Below are 16,194 nucleotides of genomic sequence, written 5' to 3' on the forward strand. Positions count from 1 at the left end.
TTAGGATTAGGTTCATGTTCCATATCAAGGACAACGAAATCTACTGGAAAATAGAATTTGTCTACCTTGACAAGAACATCTTCAATTATCCCACGTGGTGTTTTTACAGATCGATCAGCCAATTGAAGGGATACCGAAGTTGGTTTTAACTCACCTAACCCAAGTTTCTCATAAACTGAATAAGGTAAAAGGTTGACACTTGCCCCTAGATCTAAGAGTGCTCGATCAATGAAATTATTTCCTAAGACACAGGAGATGGTGGGAGCACCAGGATCTTTGAATTTCGGAGGGGTGTTGTGTTGGAGAATAGAACTCACTTGCTCAGTTAGGAAGACCTTTCTAGGCACATATGTCCTAGATTTTCGCTTTTGGGTACAAAGGTCTTTGAGAAATTTAGCATAGGAGGAAACTTGTTTAATATCATCAAGAAGCGGAAGGTTGATTTTCACTTGTTTGAAAACCTCCATTATTTCCTCTAGTGAAGTTCCCTTTCTGTCAAAGGGAGAGGGTGAATTAAGAGCTTCAGAAAATGGGGCCTTTGGGATGTGAGTTTTGGCAGAAGGTGGACTAGCTGAAGAAGAAGAAGGTTTTAGATTTTTATTTGACACATGTCTATCCTCTTCTTCATCTTTCTTATTGTTATCTTCCCCAATCTTATTGTCTACTACACGTCCACTCCTTAGGGTAGTCAAAGCATTGGCTTGTTCATGATGAATTGCATTTAGTTGATTTTCTTGAGCCATGTATTGTCCCCTAGGATTACTTAATGGTTGGCTTGGAAGCTTTCCTTCCTCTCGCTTGTTCAGTGTATTAGCTAGTTACCCCATTTGGGATTCTAGCTTGGCGATGGATTGCGTGTGAGAGTGCACCAATTGTGTAATGGTTTCCAAACCTTGAAGGGTGTTCAACACTTTCTCCTCAAAGGCTGTGTTTCTTTGGGGTGGAGGAGGAGTGTGTTGAAATTGAATCAAGGGACGGTGGGGATGAATATTTTGTGGGGTTCGAAAATTATGAGGATTTTGAAAATTTTGGGAATAGGGTTGGTCTGTATTCGAAGCTTGCTGCTTCCAAGAAAAGTTTGGATGATTTCGCCATCCCGGGTTATATGTATTGGAAAATGGGTCATTACCTGGTCTAGGCTGTGTTTGAGCAGCATTGATGTGTTCTTGCACGAGTTCGGGGAATTGGGGCGCTGAAGGGCACTCATGAATAGGGTGGGATGGGCTAGAACAGATAGTACATACTTGTGCTTGGGAAGAGTTCATGTAATGCCCACCTATCATCAGTTGGTCAATCTTATGGAACAATGCATCTACCTTGCAAGACAGGTCCATAGAATGACTTATTTCACAAATGGTCCCTTTTCTTTGAGAACTCAGGGGTGCTTGACGAGAACAGGAAGCATGGTGGAGGGAGTTTTCATTTAGATTTCCAAATAATTGCCATGCTTCATGCTCATTTTGAAGCATGAATGTCCCCCGCATGCAACATCGATCATCTGACGATTTCATTCAGTCAATCCGTCATAGAAACATTGCACTAGCTGCCACTTAGGTATTTGATGATGAGGGCAATTACGGATTAGGTCCCGAAATCTCTCCCAAGTTTCATGAAATTTTTCTCCCTCAGTTTGGGAGAAGCTTGTAATGGCACGTCTAAACTGGTTCGTTCTTCCTATGGGAAAGTATTTTTTTAGGAATTCTTGTTGCATTTGATCCCAAGAACGAATCGAGTTGGCTTCTAAAAATTCAGCCATTGTTTGGCTCTATCTTTAAGGGAGAAGGGGAATAATCTAAGTTTCAAAGCATCATCAGTGAAATTCTGAATCTTGACAGTAGTGCAAATCTCAAGAAATTCATCTAAGTGTTTATATGGGTCTTCGTTGGTGAGCCCATAAAAGATGGAAGCATTTGGATCATACTAGACTTTATTTCATATTGTACAGCTGCTACTTCAGGTAATCGAATGCAAGATGGGGAAGTGTAAATAGTGGGAGTAAAGTACTCCCTCAGGAGTTTGGGTTGTTCTTCAGCCATCTCAGTAGGTGGGGATGATTCTAATGTTCTGATCTCAGCTCGAATATTCCTAAGGGTCCATTCTATTTCAGGGTCAAAAGGTAATAGGTCACGTACTCTAGAACGACTCCCTTGCATACACTAGTACTTGATCAGTCAAGCATTCAATAAAAGATAAACACATCAATCCTTGTATTTGTCCTAAAATCACTAGACAGCTCCTAACTGGTTTGAAGAGGGCACCTAAGCCTCCAATCCGGTCTAATGAACCGAGTTGACCAGGTAAGCTCCCAGGTAAGTGGAGGGGTCACGATGCGTTCGCAAAGGTCCCACTTAAAACCCACTTGTCTCGAACAGATGAACTGTCTCCCTTATAGGGACAAAGCTTGCCTAGACATCAACTAAGCCACAGAGCAAAATTGGTGCAACTTTCGGTGATCTTCGTCCTATCGAGCTCGAATGTCCCTAGGAGCCAACGTCTAATTGATTTTAATTAAAGTGACACTATGTGAGATTGAGTTTACCTAAGTTGGGCAAGAGTCCGGTGATGAAATCCAGCTCTTATCTTGTTGGGATGATTGCCCTTACTAAGTGCAGATTAATTGGTGAATGTGTATTAGGCATGCATTCACAATTTTGCTGAAATTAAAATTAAACAATCACCACAAAATTTCAAGCTAATAATTAATTTAAATAAGAAAGGTTTAGAGGTTACCAAAGGGAATTTCTCCAGCAATTTCAATTTTTTTAGGCAAACCTTTACAGCATTCCTTTTCCAGCTATTCTCCTTTTGATTATCCCAGATTTTTCCTTCGATTCCTGATCAAATAAGACCAAAGAAAAATTAAAAAAAAAAATTAGTAGAAGAGAAAAAGAAGATAAGAAAAGTAACAATAATAGAAATAAATTTTTTTATTTTATTTTAGATATATATATTAAAAAAATTGTAATATTTTTTAATGATAGGAAAAATAACTATGCTAGCAATCCCCGGCAACGGCGCCAAAAATTGATCGATTCTTTCAATTTCAAAAGTAAACCACGAAATAGCACGTATCCTGTAGGATAGTGATTACGGATGTCGGTCCACAGGGATTGGAGACAAGTTATTTTTCTTTAATAATAAATCAAAAAGAAGAGTTTGCTAACTTAATTATACTGAATTAATCTATGAGTATGAATTGAAATTTATCAAAGTAGATGGATCTAGGGTTTGGAATCCACCGCATAGCATTGCATTAGGGACTGTGTTCTTAATTTTTATCTTTTGGAGAGGCATGCAAATTGGCTACAAGCCTTTTAAAATAAAACATAAAGAGTTTTAGGAAGATCCATCTTCGGCATAGCATGAAGTGTCTACCTAAGTATGCTAATCTAGGATGCAGCACACTTCATCTTCCTAGGCATGGATCATCTTAGACTACTTTAGCAAACATGATTAGTAACTAGCATGCTCAAAGTTTAAATATCATAAAGAAATATTTCATTGAAATAAGAATTGAAACAAGCTCCAAAATAATAAAAAAGTAAGAACTACAATTGCCCTGATACATTGCTAGGGCTTCATCCAGCCCTAGATTGGGACATTTAGCCGCGCATGGCTTTCGGACGTCCTCCCATCTTCATAATAAAATAAAAAAAACTCTTCCCTGGCATCCCAGCGTCCCTTCAAAACTCCTCTATCCTTCCCGGTCCTCCCCCCTATTTGCAGAGTAATCTCCTCTTTTATAGCCCCCCTTTCTTCTCACGGTTTCATTCAAAATTTAAATTCAATTCTCCACAGAGCTGATTTGCTCCAGCTGGATGACTGAATCCGGGGGATTTGAAGTTAATTCATATGGGGAAAAGCTGGATCTTGGCTTTGCGGAGGGGAGGAATCCGGCAGCTGAAGTGTTGATCGCGGAGAAGAGTTGGAAGCGAAGGCTGGATCCTTGCGGGCAGTGGGCATGATCCGATGCTTCTTCAACGCGGAAGATGATCTGGATTTGGGTGGATGGTGAATAACGATCGATCACGCTGAGATGCACAGAGGATGCGGACGAGAAGAAGGCCGCGACGTGCTGGGATGCGATCTGATCTTGAAACAGGGGATTTTTTTTGCCGTGATCCGGAGGGAATGGCATTGGATTTGTGAATCAGCTGGGAGGAAACCTTTGGGCGCGGAAGGAGTGGAGGATTGGGTTGGATGATTATCACAATAAACTGGGACTGGTCCAGCAATCTCAGGAACTACTCCCAACTCAGAGATGAACTTCTTCATCCAGACAGCTTCCTTAGCGGCTTCACTTACAGCAATGTATTCTTCCTTTGTAGTTGAGTCAGCTACAGTTTGCTGCTTGGAACTCTTCCAGCTCACTGCACCACCATTTAGGGTAAAGACATACCCTGAAGTGGACTTGCTATCATCTGGGGCTGACTGAAAACTAGAATCAGAAAATCCTTCTAGTTTCAACTCAGATCCTCCATAAACTAGAAAAATATCTTTAGTCCTTCTCAAGTACTTCAGAATATTTTTCACAGCTATCCAATGATCCTCTCCTGGATCAGCCTGGAATCTGCTTGTTATGCCTAAGGCATAAGCAACATTAGGCCTAGTACATAGCATAGCATACATAATCGATCCTACTGTCGAAGCATAGGGAATAGAATTCATTCTATTCCTCTCTTCAGATGTCTTAGGAGACATCTTCTTAGAGAGACGTATGCCATGACTTATAGGCAAGTAACCTCTTTTACTTCCTTCCATGCTGAATCTTTTCAGCACATGATTTATGTACCTAGACTGGGACAAGCCTAGCATCCTTTTAGATCTATCCTTATAGATCTTTATACCAAGTATATAGGATGCTTCTCCCAAGTCTTTCATGAAAAAATATTTTGATAGCCAAGTCTTGACTGATTGTAACATAGGAATATCATTTCCTATAATTAGTATATCATTTACGTACAATATTAAGAAGACAATGGCACTCCCACTAGTCTTCTTGTACACACATGGTTCATCCATATTTTTGATAAAACCAAATGCTTTGACTGTTATATCAAAACGGATGTTCCAACTCCTCGATGCTTGCTTTAATCCATAAATAGATCTCTTAAGCTTGCATACTTGATTTGCTCTCCCACTTGAGACAAATCCTTCTGGCTGTGTCATGTAAACCTCTTCCTCAAGATGACCATTAAGGAAGGCGATTTTTACATCCATCTGCTAGATTTCATAATCATAGTATGCAGCTATTGCAAGCATAATCCGAATAGATTTAAGCATGGCAACTGGTGAAAAAGTTTCATCATAGTCAATTCCTTGCTTTTGCCTGAAATCTTTTGCCACCAATCTAGCCTTGTAGGTTTCTACTTGGCCATTTGCTCCAATCTTCTTCTTATAGACCCATTTGCAACCTATAGGGTTTACACCTTCTGGTGCATTAACCAAAGTCCATACTTGGTTGGTATGCATAGAGTCTATTTCGGATTTTATGGCTTCTAACCATTTGTTAGAGTCATTACTCATGATAGCTTCCGAATAGGTCAGAGGATCATCATTTTTAACGATGTGGGCTTCATCATTCTCAATGATAAATCCATACCTCTTAGGTGCATTTCGCACTCTATCTGACCTTCGGAGAAGAGATGTGTGCTGTGACTGTACCTCATTTATGGGTACATCTAGTTGAGGAATATCTTGTGTATCTATTTGTAGGTCTTGAACTTCTTCAAGTTCAATTCTTCTATCCTTGCATTTTTCAAAGAAAAACTCTTTTCCATGAAAGTGGCATGCCTTCCAACAAAAACCTTTTGTTCGGTAGGATGATAGAAGATATATCCTATACTATTTTTAGGATAACCTACAAAAATATATTTATCTGATCTAGCACTTAGCTTGTGTCCAAAATTTTTTTTGACATAAGCTTGACAGCCCCATATCTTAAGATATTTAAGATTTGGCTTCTTTTCTCTCCATATCTCATATGGAGTGCTAGGTACAGACTTAGAAGGCACTCTGTTTAATATTAGTGCAGCAGTCTCTAGGGCAAAACCCCAGAAGAAAATAGGAAGATCAGTAAAGCACATCATGGACCGTACCAAATTTAATAAAGTACGATTCCTCCGTTCGGCTACACCATTTAACTGTGGCGTATACGGAGGTATCCATTCAGAGAGAATGCTCTTTTCTTTAAGATAATTTAAAAACTCACTAGAAAGGTATTCACCTCCTCGATCAGATCGAAGAATTTTAATACACTTTCTAGTTTGTTTTTCAACCATACTTTGATACTCTTTAAACTTATCAAAGGCTTCGGATTTATGTTTCATAAGATACACATATCCGAACCTTGATAAATCATCAGTGAATGTGATGAAGTAAGAGTATCCACCTCTAGCTGGAGTTGTCATAGGACCACATGCATCTGTATGCACAAGTCCTAATAACTCACTTGCTCTTTCTCCATGTCCAATGAACACTAAAACAAATATGGATTTTGCTGACTATCTTTTGCCGACGCTAAGAAAAGTGTCGGTAAAGTTTGGCTCAGCGCCAACCTTTTCCGATGCATTTTAGTTGCGTCATAAATCTAAAGCAACAACGACGCTCTAAAGCGTCGTTAAAACTTTCAGAAACAACGACGCTTTTGAGCGTCGTTAGAAAACATAAAACCCCCAACCGCTCGCCCGGCCCCCTCTCCTCATTTTCTATCGGTCGATGCCCTAGCTGCGCGGAAGCCGAGTTCTCACCTCCATCGCCGACTTCTTCGCTGCTGTCGACCTCGCCCTCCTCCTTCTCCTCCTCCTCCTCCTCCTTAAAACTGATCTCACCTCCATCCCTAGCCCGGATCGGCGATCGAAGATTCCGCTTCTCCGCCGCCGTCGACCTCGCCGTCGTCTGAGGTAAGCGTCCTCCTCCTCCTCCTCCTCCTCCTCCTCCTCCTCTTTGTTTTCTTCTTGTCTTTAACGCTCGCCCGGCCCCCTCTCCTCATCCTCTATCGGTCGATGCTCTAGCTGCGCGCCGACATCTCACTTCCATCGCCGACTTCCCCGCTGCTGTCGACCTCGCCCTCCTCCTTCTCCTCCTCCTCCTCCTCCTCAAACTAATCTCACCTCCATTCCTAGCCCGGATCGGCGATCGAAGATTCCGCTTCTCCGCCGCCGTCGACCTCGCCGTCGTCTGAGGTAAGCCTCCTACTCCTCCTCCTCCTCCTCCTCCTCCTCTTTGTTTTCTTCTTGTCTTTAATGCTCGCCCGGCCCCCTCTCCTCATCCTCTGTCGGTCGATGCCCTAGCTGCACGCCGACATCTCACCTCCATCCTGAGCCCTAGCTACGACGTCGCCGTCGACATCGCCGTCGTCTGAGGTAAGTGATCCTCATACTCTCTGTTAACATTTATTAATTGCATATTAAGCTGCATAACTGCTTGTAGGGAAAATTGTGTTGTTTTAGGGAAAACAAATGTATAATAATCTGTTTTAGGTTATTATGTTGTTCACAAATGTAGCTTTATTATTTGTCCCCTTTACTTCGTTTTATTTAAACTGAATATTAATGTAGACAGCTGCATGAATGGGTGGCCGTTGATGTTGTATCCATGCAAATAGAATCAGGTTGCTCTGGTTTTGGTTCTTAACGGCTGGTGGATGGTTAATCAGTTGGAAAACGTAGTTATTTTCCATCTCATTCTATAGGGTGACGCTTGGACTTGTGAAATTTGGAATTTTACTGGCTTGATTCATCATCCATTAAAGCAAACACGTCGTAGATAAATGCTGTAAACATTGCTGTCAGCAACTCAGTATGTTTGGGTGCTCCCCTGTGTGTTTCCTTTATATAATGAGTGTGGTAGGACAACAGATTTAAAGGTCATTACCGGAAGTATTGGTGTGCTAGAATGGATCAACGCTTTGTCTAGATGCCTGGGATTATTAGTGTTTGCAACCCCTAGTGAATGCCAATTTCTCAAGGTCAATGTTGCCTGAAAAGAGATCATTGTTCTGCATAAAACTACAAAAAGTTTCACCGGGAAGGATTAAATCCTTTTACACATACCATGCTGAAACCAATAGTTAAAGATAAAATAGCACTTTTACAAGGTAAAAAAGTAGGCAGTGGAGTAATAAAAGTTAAAGATGAGAGTGTATTTGAGAGGGAGATGCAGATACAAATCCCCTCTTCTTTTACTTTTTTAATAGTAAGTGTGGTGGTATGTGTTTTTGTATGAGTATATGTGTTTTTTTTTAATGTTCATTTTCTCCAATAGTTTTTTGCAAGAGCATACGTAGGCATGTTTTGGTAGGTCTTTATTAGTGTGGGGTTTGTGAGGTGGTCTAGGGCAAGGGGAATGTTTAGAGAACCTTCCTTTCTGCAATGGCTGTTGATGTGATCAGATGGTCCTAGAATGTTGGGCTGCATGGGGTTGGCCTTAGCTGAATCAATGGGCTACGTCTTGTGCATAATAGATTACAACATGCCGCGAGGAAAACGTTTCAGAGATATTGAGTTTCAGCACACATCCGTGGAATCTACTTCTGATCGTTCCCAGCAGCCCGACGAGCCCCAGCAGCCCGATGAGCCCCATACTCAGTTCGGGTCCCAGTCTGAGCACGCGCCACCTGCAGATTGTCCAGACACGGATGACGTGGACGTCCTGGGTAATTTGATTTACAGTTTTTATATTAATTTTTCTTACAATCTAATTATTTTAAATCATTTGCCTTTAATGGACTTCTTATTTTATAGATGGACTGGGGAGAGTGAGGAGAACACGAGGGCCTACTCGAGCACGGGATGTGTGGACCCTACGTGAGGATGAGAAGATTGTCGTCCATTGCAACGAACTTGGGGCAGCCATTAAGAAGGCTGCAAGCGTTTTATCCACTTTTCTAGGATCAGTTGCGCGGAAGGGACAATTGTGTCCGCTCAACTATACGAAATGGAATAAAATGCTTCCTTCGTATAAGGTTGAGCTTCTTAGAGTTATTGAGGTAAAGAATTGAAGTTGCTTAATATCTTCAATTATTTTTTGATTTAATATTGATATAACATTTTTGACTTTGATATAGAAAAAGTTTGTCCTTCCTGCAAATAGACATGATTGGGTATTGAAGTCTGTCAACCGCAAATGGAAAGAATATAAGGCGAAGCTAAAGGCGGATTGGAAGCACGAGGGCATGACTGAAGAGGAGGTGGCCCGTGTTTGTCCTCCAGATGTAATCTCTCATCAGTGGAGGGAGCTTGTCCATTACTGGTTTTCCGAGAGAGCTCAGGTTGTGTATATTTTTTCAATACCTTAGATTGTATTTACTATTATTATAGATTAGAAATTTATACATTGTATAAATTACAATGTTTATTGTTTTTTGGGGAAGACATATTCCAACATTCGTAGATGTTCGTCCGATTCCTGTCTACCTAAAAATATGCTAGACAGATCGTTGTTAGAACCGACGAACAAAGTTTAAATTTAATTCTACTCTTACCTTTCCTACTCGAAAAATAGCGGTTGTAAGAGGTCGATCCACAGGGAGGCGATTGGAGTTGCATAAAAATTAGAACGTTCACTCGGATTTGAAATCGATTTTTGAATGATAAAAGAAAAACATTATTTTGAGGATGTTGAATGTTTTCTAATTGAAATTAACTAAAAGACAGGTACTTAGATTCGAAAAGCATTTATTTAATTAATCAGAAAAAAAAGTTTTGGCATAAATTAAAATAGACGACACTAAGAAGATTGAAGCGTGAAACATAAATTTCATAAAAGAAAATTAAATATATTGCATCAAAGAAAAATTAAAAGATTGCATAAAAAAAATAGAAATTAATTTGAATCTAGAACAGGGATTGCATGAAAGAAAAATGATAGATTTAGAAAACTAAATTGATTACAATGCTAGAAATGGATATTGGTAGCTTGATGCTACCTTTCTTCTGCAATTAAAATAAAGGAAGGAAATAACAAAAATAAAAGAAAGAAAACATCTCCCTTTCTCTCCCACGGTGGAACAACATAAAATACTTTTTTTTTTCTTTCTTTCTTCTCCAAACGAACAGAGCAATGCTCTGTTTCTTCTGTTTTTTTTTTTCTTCTCCGCCGAAGCAGCCGAGCTCCTTCTTCTTCCTTGGATCAACCGAAGCAGCCGAGCACACCTCTCCTTCCCTGGTTCTTGGCCTCAACCCCAAAACCGAGCACTCTTCTCTATCCCTTCTTGGATTCCACCGAGCACCCCTCTCTTCTCTTCCTCCTTCTCCTTTTATAGCCACGGACGGGCGCTTGATGCGGAAGGGAGATGGCAGACGCGGTGAGGACGCGGGTAGGAGTCGATCACGGAATGCTTGCAGTCGGACGCGGGGATCACGGGATGCTGTGATCACGGCTTGAAATCGGAAGGGAGGAGATGCAGTGGGCGGACGGGATGCTTGTAGCGCGTGAAGAACGCGGGCGTTGCTGGCACGGTGGCTGGCATGGAAGGTGGCGACGCGGATCCGGGCTTGACGGCTGGCAGCGACTGTGAGATCACGACTGGGATCTGCCTTGCTGGGAGGCTGCTGGGTTTCCGGATCGCGGAAGGAAGGCGGGGATCACGGGATGGGCGCACAACTGGGATTGGGTCGCGGGGATCTTGAATCCGGGAGAGGGGATTCCGGGCGTTGCTGGCACGGTGGCTGGCACGGTGAAAGCGGAAGGAGGAGACGTGCGCTGAGGAGGAGGGGCTGCAGTCTTGATCATGGAAGAGCTGTGGGAGTGCATCACGGGATGGATCGCGGAGAATGCGGACGGCCTGGAATCGGAAGGTGGGAACTGAATGCGGAAGGAGCTGATGGTGATCCGTGGACGGCTGGGAGGAGAAACGGGCATTGCTTCATCACGGAAGATCTGGATGTTGTGGGACCGCTGGAAGCATGATCGACGGGGTGGCTTGGAGGAGCTGATCTGCCGTGGATCCGGGAAGAGTTGGACTTGAATTGAGCTTGGGCTGCTGCGCATTGGACTCAAACCCAATGTTATTGGGTCTTTTGGACTCCTTGCACTCAAACACAAATACAATGTTAATTAATTAATTTTATTATTAAAAATTAACTATAATACTAATTATGGTGGTACGATGATTGCACTTTTGTGCTCTCATCACACCCCCCAACTAGCTTATTGCTAGTCTCTAGCAATTTAGTGCGAAAATAAGAGTGCAAAAGTGTTATTTATTATATAAATATACTAAGATAAATACTCAGTTTCGTAGAGCATCACGATTGCACTTAGCATGTGCAACAAGCCGTTAAACCCCCAGGTTACCCTAGCGGACGAGTGTTGTCTCGTGAGGGTTTGCAGTGAAGTTACCGACAAACTTCATTAGTTAGGGATTTCCAAATTTTAACTCGAAATTTGAACAAGTATTACTGTATGAAACTAGAATTGCAAGGACAATAGAGACTTGTTGTTATCATATTTAAACAGACTCTAACTCAAATTTCATTACACCCTATCTATCTGCTAACAAGTCAAGAATGTAGTGAGGTGCAAGATAGTATCATATAAGTGAGTGGCTTTTACTTTACTTCCAACATGATTACTTTAGTTTTCAAGACTTTCTAGAGTTAAATGGTAATGAACACCCCGGATTTATTTATTCATTTTTTTTTTTTCAGACTGAAGTGCTAAGAAGAATGACTTGTGCAATATCTAGCCTTCTTAAGCTTTCTAGCTAACCCATGTAGCGAGTGTTAGGCCAATGACTCCCGATCCAGATGGCTCAGGGCACTAGGTGTAGAGACACCCTAACAGGCTTAATAACTCAGGTTAACTAGGCTTCAAGGCCAAATTAGTCACTTAGAGTTTAATCTCAATCATCCTCACCTTTTTACGCGAACACTCGCTGCTTGCCAGGCAGGAGGCCCGGTTACTCAGTGAGAAGACTTAAATTAAACTCATTATTTTATTTTATTTTATCTCTCTTTTTTTTTTCTTCTTTTTTTTTTTTTTTGGTTAGGCTAGGGTGTTCATCACACATATAACTCTAAATTATCCCAAAAATTAAAAGTATTCATATTAGTCGTAAGTTTACATACCCACTATTCATGTGCTTACGTGTAGGTGCTAACTCATCTTGTATCATGTTAGCAGAAGATAGGTGGGATGAAAACTTAAGCTAGAACTGCTATCATATTTCTTAACTCAAAGCTATTGTCAGAGCAATTCGTAGTTTGTACAGCCAAAAAGATTAGAGTTTGAGTTAAAAATTTGAAATCCCTTTTTTTTTATTATTTTTTGAAATTTTAATATTTTTTTTAAATTTTTTTTTTTAATTGCATAAAAAAATCAAAAATATTCTCTCCCTTTTTTTTTTTTCAAAAATATTCTCACCCCTATACCTAAATCTAACATTGTCCTCAATGTTAAAGAAAATTTAAAGCAGTAAGAGGACAGAGGAGAAGGTACCTGATATGGGCGGGTAAATTGGGGCAAAATACCCCCAAACCTGCATTTTTTTTTTTTTTGAGAATATTTACATGTTGGGTTGCCTCCCAAGAGCGCTAAGTTTTATGTCTTCAGCCAGACAATTCTAATTCATTCATGATAAACAGGGTCGGTCAGAAGTGTCTCCTCAACTTCTGGACTCAGATATTCAAGGTATGGTTTTAAACGATGTCCATTGACTTGAAAGGACCTACCATCCTTGGTATTGCATATTACTACTGCACCATGCGGGTGCACTTTCTCTACTGTGTATGGGCCAGTCCAGCGAGATTTAAGTTTTCCAGGGAATAGATGTAATCGAGAATCATATAGAAGGACTTTTTGTCCTTGGTGAAATTCCTTACGAATGATCATTTTATCATGCATGATCTTCATGCGATCTTTGTACTTTTTGGCACACTCGTAAGCATCGTTTCTAATTTCTTCAAGCTCATCGAGTTGAAGCTTCCTATGTTCTCCTGCTTTGTCAAGATCGAAATTTAAATGTTTAATAGCCCAATAGGCCTTGTGCTCTAACTCAACAGGTAAATGGCAGGCCTTGCCATAGACAGTTCTATATGGAGACATTCCAATTGGTGTTTTGTAAGCCGTCCGATATGCCCACAGTGCATCTGTTAGCCTAAGAGACCAATCCTTCCGAGATGTATGAACAGTTTTCTCAAGGATGGTCTTGATCTCCCGATTGGAAATTTCGACTTGTCCACTTGTTTGTGGATGATATGGTGTACTGACCTTATGATTAATGTTGTACTTTCTCATAAGGGCTTTAAAGATTTTATTACAAAAATGTTTCCCCCCATCACTAATGATAGCACGAGGGGTGCCAAAACGAGCAAAGATAGATTCTTTAAGGAACTTGATCACCACTTTGTGATCATTGGTCTTACATGCGATAGCCTCAATCCATTTTGATACATAGTCAACTGCCACAAGAATGTACTGATGCCCAAACGACATAGAAAAAGGACCCATAAAATCAATACCCCAAACATCAAAAATTTCTATAATTAAGATAGGGTTCAGGGGCATCTCATTCTTTCTCGAAAGTTTTCCTAATCGTTGACATCGATCGCAAGATTTACAATAGTCATGCGCATCTCGAAAAAGTGTGGGCCAATAAAATCCGCACTGCAAAACTTTTACAGCAGTTTTCTTCCCACTAAAATGACCACCACAAGCATGGTCATGACAAAAGAAAAGGACATTCCTTTGATCGTGTTCAGGGATGCATCGTCTAATGATTTGATCAGGACAGTATTTGAACAAGTATGGTTCATCCCAAAAATACCACTTCACACGAGCTAGGAAGCGAAATTGTTCCTGTTTGGTCCAAGAGCTGGGCATTTGTTCAGTAACAAGGTAGTTGACTATGTCAGCATACCATGGAACATTGGTGTGGGAAATCATCATTAGTTGTTCATCCGGAAAAGTTTCGGATATAGGTAAGGATTCCGCAGATGACTCAACAATCAGTCTGGACAAGTGGTCAGCTACTACATTTTCAGATCCCTTTTTATCTCGAATTTCGAGATCAAATTCCTGGAGCAATAGGATCCAACGAATGAGCCTCGCCTTAGCATCCTTCTTTGTGAGAAGGTACTTAAGGGCGGCATGATCAGAATAAATAAGGACCTTGGATCCTATTAGATAGGGACGAAATTTGTCTAGAGCAAAGACAACAGCCAACAACTCTTTTTCAGTGGTAGAATAGTTAAGTTGGGCATCATTCAGAGTTTTGCTCGCATAGTGAATCGCATGGGGAAGCTTCCCCACTCGTTGACCTAGGACGACACCTATTGCATAATCGGATGCGTCACACATGATTTCAAATGGCAGACTCCAATCAGGGGACCTTATGATGGGTGCTGAGGTTAGTTCAGACTTTAGTCTTTCGAAAGCAGTTATACAAATTGGCGAAAAATTAAAAGTAGCATCTTTCGCCAACAAATCGCATAAGGGTTTCGACAATTTACTGAAATCCTTGATAAAGCGGCGGTAAAAACCCGCATGCCCTAAAAAGGATCTGACTTCCCTAACAGTCTTAGGAGGTGGCAATTTAGCAATTAATTCTACTTTGGCCTTATCCACCTCAATTCCTCTTTGTGACACAATGTGTCCCAAAACAATACTTGATTGGACCATAAAATGACATTTTTCCCAGTTAAGAACTAAATTTTTCTCTTTACATCGTTCTACAACAAGGGTCAAGTGATGCAAACATTCATTAAAGTTAGATCCGAATACAGAAAAGTCATCCATAAAAACTTCTAAAAATCTCTCCACCATGTCGGAGAAAATACTCATCATACACCGCTGGAATGTAGCCGGTGCATTACATAACCCAAAAGGCATGCGACGATAGGCAAAAGTACCATAAGGACAGGTGAATGTGGTTTTCTCTTGATCCTCACGTGCAATTGGTACTTGGTTATATCCAGAATAACCATCAAGAAAACAGTAATGAGAGTGGCCAGCTAGACGTTCTAATTTTGATCAATGAAGGGTAGTGGGAAGTGGTCTTTCCTAGTCATGGCGTTAAGCTTCCTATAGTCGATGCATACTCGCCATCCCGTTTGGACTCGAGTAGGGACTAACTCATTGTGATCATTTTTCACCACAGTGATGCCAGACTTTTTAGGTACGACTTGAACTGGGCTTACCCACTGACTATCAGAAATAGGATATATAATCCCTGCATCTAACAGCTTGATGACCTCGGCTCGAACTACGTCCTTCATGATTGGATTAAGTCGCCTTTGTGGTTCTCTAGAGATTTTTGCATCTTCTTCTAGATGGATTTTATGTTGGACCACAGAAGGACTAATCCCCTTAATATCCGCTATAGACCAGCCGATCGCTTCTTGATTTTTCTGAAGGATATTTAACAACTTCTCTTCTTGTTCTTCAGTTAAATTTGATGCAATAATAACAGGTAAGGTGTTGTTGTCCCCTAGAAATGCATATTTTAAGTTTTCAGGCAGATCTTTAAGTTCGAGCTGGGGAGGTTTGACACTTGAAGGTACTAGCTGGGATTCAAGTATAGGTAATGATTCAAATTTAGTAGCCCATCTGCTAGTATCCATTACAGGAATAGAATTTAGTAATGCATTAACCTCCTGATTCGACTCTCCTTCCTCACAATCTTGACTGAATTGGGCCAAACATCTTTCTAGTGGATCAGAATAACTTGATTCCTCGAAGGACTTGCTGATTATATTTTCAATCATGTGAATTTCTTCTAAATCGTCCATCTCAGATGGTTGATTACTACTGTGAAAGATATTGAGTTGGACGGTCAAGTTTCCAAATGCTAAGGTCATTATCCCATTTCGGCAACTGATCACAGCATTTGAAGTGGCCAAAAATGGTCTACCAAGGATTACCGGGATGTGACTACCTGGGTTTTTCACTAGTTCAGTTTCGAGGACTACAAAATCCACAGGGTAGTAAAACTCATTTACCTTTACAATTACATCCTCTACAATTTCCTTAGGATACTTCACAGTCCTATCTGCTAATGACAAAGTAATGTTTGTGGGCTTTAATTCCCCCAAACCTAGTTCGGTGTAGACAGAATAGGGTAATAGGTTTACACTTGCTCCTAAGTCTAATAAGGCTCTTCGAATGATGGTTTCTCCTATTTTAATTTCAACAGTGGGGCAACCAGGGTCCTTGTATTTTGGGGCAATCTGTTGTTGAATAAGAGATGAGGCT

General features: G+C 40.8%; 1 non-coding gene across 1 annotated transcript; it reads left to right on the top strand.

The window, feature by feature from the left end:
• Positions 1-1,556: 1,556 nt before the first annotated feature.
• Positions 1,557-1,662, top strand: LOC120104989. Its single transcript, XR_005507389.1, has one exon. It is a non-coding gene; the product is annotated as a small nucleolar RNA R71 (small nucleolar RNA).
• The last annotated feature ends 14,532 nt before the right edge of the window (positions 1,663-16,194 follow it).

Source organism: Phoenix dactylifera, unplaced genomic scaffold, assembly GCF_009389715.1.
Source record: "Phoenix dactylifera cultivar Barhee BC4 unplaced genomic scaffold, palm_55x_up_171113_PBpolish2nd_filt_p 000159F, whole genome shotgun sequence".
Classification (NCBI taxonomy): Eukaryota; Viridiplantae; Streptophyta; class Magnoliopsida; order Arecales; family Arecaceae; genus Phoenix; species Phoenix dactylifera.